Source organism: Tupaia chinensis, unplaced genomic scaffold (assembly GCF_000334495.1).
Source record: "Tupaia chinensis unplaced genomic scaffold, TupChi_1.0 Scaffold000308_1, whole genome shotgun sequence".
Classification (NCBI taxonomy): domain Eukaryota; kingdom Metazoa; phylum Chordata; class Mammalia; order Scandentia; family Tupaiidae; genus Tupaia; species Tupaia belangeri.
In genome coordinates, this window is record NW_006159798.1 from 768,962 (window position 1) to 774,874 (window position 5,913).

Sequence of the window (5,913 nt, forward strand, 5' to 3'; positions counted from 1 at the left end):
TGGGGGGAAAAGGCATAGAAAGCAACTGTGGATACCAGAGACAGTGTGGGAGGAGGGTAGGACATGGCAGAGAGTGAGAGATAGGGAATCAAGAAGAGCAAAAAAAAAAAAATATGTAGGAAACAGAAAATGGAAAATTGTTGACGATAACATGTATGTTGATATGCTTGATAGAGTCAATTTACAGTGTATTCTGGATGGGAAATCTCATTTTGTTTGCTGTGATGATATATAGATAGTGAATGACTGTAAATAAATAAATTTAAAGAAATAAAACTATACAACTATGCTAGAGAATACACAATTTGAAAAGATGCACTTTATACTATTATTTTTTGAGAGGTTTTTGCTATAGAACGCATGTGCTTGCTAGAAAGGCAGAGAGAGACAGAGACAGAAAGTGAGAAATCATCCCCCGGGGGGATGGCCACACCGCAATCCCTTCTCCTCTGGGGATCTGGGGCACACAGGCACAGGCACCTGGTGTGAATTTAAGCCACCAGGTCCAGGACTTGAACTGTGGTCAACTGCAAGGGAGTCCAGCAACATAGCCATTATGTAAACTGCTAGTTCCGCACTTTATAATATTAATAACAAAGTTGTAGGGAGGACAAAGTAAAAGAGTAGAGGTTTAAGGCCAGCAGGTGGAATGCAGGTGTAAGTAGCTGGATCTCACACAGCTGAGTGTGCAGTTCCTGGGCCCAGTGGCTTGAAAATTACACCACATATGTCTGCATGCATGCCTAAAATCCCAAGAGGAGAATGGAGGAAAAGGGAATACAGTATGGCCCTGTGGAGTGTTAATTCCCTTTCCCTCTGTCTCTCTACAGCAAGCTCATGTGCCCTATAGTAAAACTGAAAAAAAGGAAAAAAGAGTAGTTTTTTATGCAATTGAAGTTCAACTGTCACCAGCCTAAAATAAATATATATAAGATGGTTTCTTTAAATTCCATTCTAACTACAGAATATATGCGAAAGATGATAAAGGGACCAGACAGTGCTGCAGTGGTAAAATGTAATGCTCTGCAGGGCAATCCCACATGGTAAGGTTCCCAGTTCAATGCAAATGAACTTCCTGATACAGCCAGCCACATGCTTGTCCATGAACCAGGGCTAGTTGAAGGCAGAGATTGGATCTCAGTGTCAGGGCCCTGTAGGAAATGCTCTCTCTAAATGAAAGAAGTGAAATTGCTAAATGATTTAGCAGATTAAAAAAAAAAAAAGACACTGAAAAACAAGATTACATTATATAATGCCTACAGCAGAGTCACTTTAGATCGAAGGACACATATCCTGCTCTAGAGTATCCAAATATATAAAACAAATATTTACAGAACTGAAGGGAGCAAATACAATATAATAGCTGGATATTACAATTCTGTACTTCCAGTAATTGACAGAGTATTCAGAATGGTGATCAATGAGGAAATGGAGGACTTGAAAAACACCATAGACTAAATGGACTGACTAGGCATTTATATGTAACATCCCACCCAATGGCACCAGAATGAACATTTTTTCCTCAAGCACACTTGGAAATTTTCCAGGATAGACGACATGTCTGGTTACCAAAATTTTTTTTAAAAAATTAAGTAAGAAAAAATAATTAGTGGAATTAAAGGAGGAATCAATGACAGAAAGAAAACTAGAAAACTTAAAAATACTTAGAAATTAAATAGGACAAAAAAATGAAATTAAATAGGACAATTTTTAAAGAAACAATAGATCAAAGAAGAAATTGAAGGAAAGTTCAAAACTATCTTGAGACAGTGGCCAGTGATGTGACTATAATACATATTATATAATTAGATATAGTGGATATAATATAAATATAATATACAAATATAATATAAAAGTCAAAATTATAGGAACCAGTAGTTGGCATAATGGCTGTGTTGCTGGACTCTCATGTAGTCAACCGCAGTTTGAGTCCCGGACCTGATGGCTTAAAACTCATGCTGGGCACTTGTGCGTGCATGCCTAAGATCCCAAAACAAGGATGTAAGAGAAGGGATTGTGGCATGGCCAGCACCCCCGAGGGGTGATTTCTGACTTTCTGTCTGTCTGTTCTCTCTCTGTCTTTCTGGCGAGTGTACACGTCCTATAGTGAAAATTTCTGGAAAATGAAAAGTCAACATTATTAAGAAAATACTAGCAAATAAAACTCAATAACACCTTAAAAATACAATACAATATGATCAAGTGGAATTTATCCCTGAGACGCTATGATATACAAGTAAAAACCTGTCAATGGATAGACCACACTAACAAATTAATATGATTATCCAATAGATACAGAAAAAATATTTGGCAAAGTTCAACACCCTTTCTTGACAAAAATATTCTACAAAATGGGAGTAGAAAGAAATTAACATAAGGAAGAGCATATATGAAAGGCCCATAGAGAACATTATACAGAATAGTCCAAAGTCAGAAGAACTTTCTCCAAGTTTAGGAATAAAGTAAGGAGGTCTACTGTTGCCACTTCCATTTGACACAAAACTAGAAACCTTGGCCATAATAATGAAGTAATAAATAAATAAATGGCAACCAAATTATAAAATAAAGAGTAAAATTTTTTCTGTTCATATTTGATATGATCTTATACATAGAAAATCTTAGATTCGGGACCAGCAGTTGGCATAATGGCTACATCGCTGGACTCCCATGTAGTCGACCACGGTTCGAGGCCCGGACATGGTAGCTTAAATTCAGGCTGGGCAATTTTTCAGGCATGTCCAAGATCCCCAGAGGAGAATGGAGAAGGAGGGATTGTGGCGTGGCCATCACCCCGGGGAGGGGTGGTGGTGATTTCTTGCTTTCCATCTCTCTGTCTCCCTCTCTTTCTGGTGAGCGCATGCGCCCTATAGCAAAAACCTCTCTAAAAAAAAATATCTTGGATTCAAAAAAACTCTAAATAACATTATTTTAAAGTGAGTAAAAGACATGAATAAACACTTCTCCAGAGAAAACACACAAATGGTTAACAAATATATTTAAAAGATGCTCAACATGACTAATATCAGGAAAATTCAAATTCAAACTGCAATGAGCTATCACTTCACACTAGTTAGGATAATCATTTTAGACACATGCAAACACACATATGAAAAATATGTGTGTGTGTATATACATAAATATATACACAGATACATATGTGTGTGTACATACATATCTTTGTGTAGTTGACCATGGTTGGAGACCTGGACCCAATGGCTTAAAACTCACACTGGGTAGGTATACACGGGTGTGCATGTGTGCCCAAAATTCCAAGAGGACTTTCTGTCTCTGGTGAAAGCAAGCACCCTATAGCAAAAATCTCCCTCTCAAAAAATCATTTAAAAAATAAAGACAAAGAAAGAAAAGAAAAGAATGAGTGTTTTTTGAGGATTTGAAAAAATTGTAGGTCCATGCAATACTAGCAGGAATATAAATTTTGTAAATTGTATAAGTACTCTGGAAAATAGTATAACATCTCTTTAAAACAAAATACTAGAACTATTTTCTGATTCATTAATTCTACTTCTGGGTAGAAATGAAAGCAAGATCTCCAAGAAATATTTTCTCTCATATTTATTATAGTATTAGTAAAGCTTATTTATTATTATTATTTTATGTTTTCCATGGGTGAGAGAGAGGGAAATAGATGATCACAATATGGTCTTTCATATCATGATTCACACCTAGTCCCAGCTGGCGTAAATCAAAGGCATTTATGCCCGTAGTGTTCAAGGAGGTCCTGGGACACTTTTCGAGGGCCTTTCTCATGTGAGTTCAATTGCGTTACTACTGTGCCACCAACAGGGACTTATTCATAATAGCAACTGGTAGACCCATTCTAACTGCCCATGGATAAAGAATGTGATATATACATACAATGGAATATTAGCCTTAAAAAAATTCTGTCACATGCTACAACATGTATAAACCTTGAGGACATTATGCTAGGTGAAATTGGTCACAGAAGACAACTATGAAAGAATTATAGGAGGTATTTAAAGTAGTGATATGCACAGCAGGTGGTTGTCAGGGTTTAGAGGGGGATTATTGCAGAGTTGTTATTCTAAGGATATGTATTTTCAGTCATTCAAAATGTGAATGTTTAAGAAATATGCTGTGCAATCATGTGTGTATAGTTAACAATAGTGCACTATGCAACTACATATTTGTTAAATAGATTACATGTTTTGGGTTTTCTACTAAAGAAAGAAAGAAAGAAAGAAAGAAAGAAAGAAAGAAAGAAAGAAAGAAAGAAAGAGAAAGAAAGAAAGGAAAGGAAAGGAAAGGAAAGGAAAGGAAAGGAAAGGAAAGGAAAGAAAGGAGAAATTATTACTGAAAGTTAAAGAACTGGCAAACAGAAAAACAATGGGAAAAACAATACAGTCAGACAAGGGGAATCACTGGAACAAAAGCAGAGGAAAGAAAAAGGTGTGCTGTTGTAGATAATCATCAAGCAGTTAGCAGCAAGAGACACATTTTGATTTGTTGATTAAACGATCTATTGAAAATTTATTTATACTTCAAAGAGGAATCTCAATATAATATTCCAGGAACCATGTGCTACCAGTGCAAAAATCTCTCTCAATCTATATTAACTCTGCTCATTCTCCAAAAAAATAGTTCCAAAGACTTGTTACACTAAAGGTCATTGCCTGGGATGGCACAGCAGGTAAGTCGCTGGACTCCCACATGCCCACCATGGTCTGAGTTCTAGACCGAGAGGTTTGAAACTCACACAGGGTACATGTGTGTGCATACCTAAAATTCCTAGAGGAGAATGAAGGAGAAGGCATTGCAGTGTGGTCATCCCCCACAGGGGATAAGTTCTCACTTTCTGTCTCTCTGTCTCCTTTAGTGTCTCTGGCAAGCACACGTGCCCTATAGCAAAAATCTCTCTCAAAAATAAAAAGAGGAATCAGCAGGTGACATAATGGTTACATTGCTAGATTCTCACATACTCAAGTCCTGGACACGGCAGCTTAAAACTCACACCAGGTACGTGTGCATGCATACCCAAGATCCTGAAAGGAGAATGGAGGAGAAGGAATTGTGGTGTGGCCATCCCGACTTGGGGGTTGGGGGTGATTTCTTGCTCTCTTACTCTCTGATGAGTGTACATGCCCTAGAGCAAAAATCTCTAAAAAATGGGGGGGGGAGGCGGTCATTGCTTTAAAGAAGAGCAGTGACTTATTATAAATATATGCTTTGCCATATATTTATATTAGTAGTATTTCAAGGTCTATATTTGAGAGAAAATATTTATGTGCAAGTAATTGTAAAATAGTATTTTATAAGGATATCCTTTAAGTTTACATAAAACTAAAATTTTCTCAATACCTACTTTTACAATGTTACACCTTCCTAAATTTCTCCAGAAGCAAAAAGTACTGGCACATCAGTAGATTTTGTTTTTTTGAAATTATGTGACTAATTTGTTCTATTAATAACTGAGTCTTTCTTCTTGATTAGAGGATGTTTTATTTCACCTTTCTGCTACTAATTTAATTCTAATATGGTACAAAGATATGCATTCAGACCAGGCTGTCAACCATAGGCTTTGAATTTTATAACAGTCAAGTTGTCAACTGATGCACAGAGGTTCAAACAGGGCTCACAGGTGAACGGTGCATGTCTTGCACAAAGGTAGAGCATGTGGCATTTAGTTAAAGAATAGTAGTCAGTATTTTTAAATCCAGAGACTGAAATAAAATTCTGTATCCCTGGCTCTTTAAAAAAAAAGATGAAAATTCACACATACTAGGTGCACTTTCAGCATGGTAAGAGTTAGTGGTAGTAGAGAATAGGTCTATTTCTTTAGAGTGTATTTTCCAGTTGGCACAATTTCTATGACTCTTTATTACCCGTGAACTCAGTAGTCAAAAGATGGATGTCTCATAAAATATTGCACTTAAA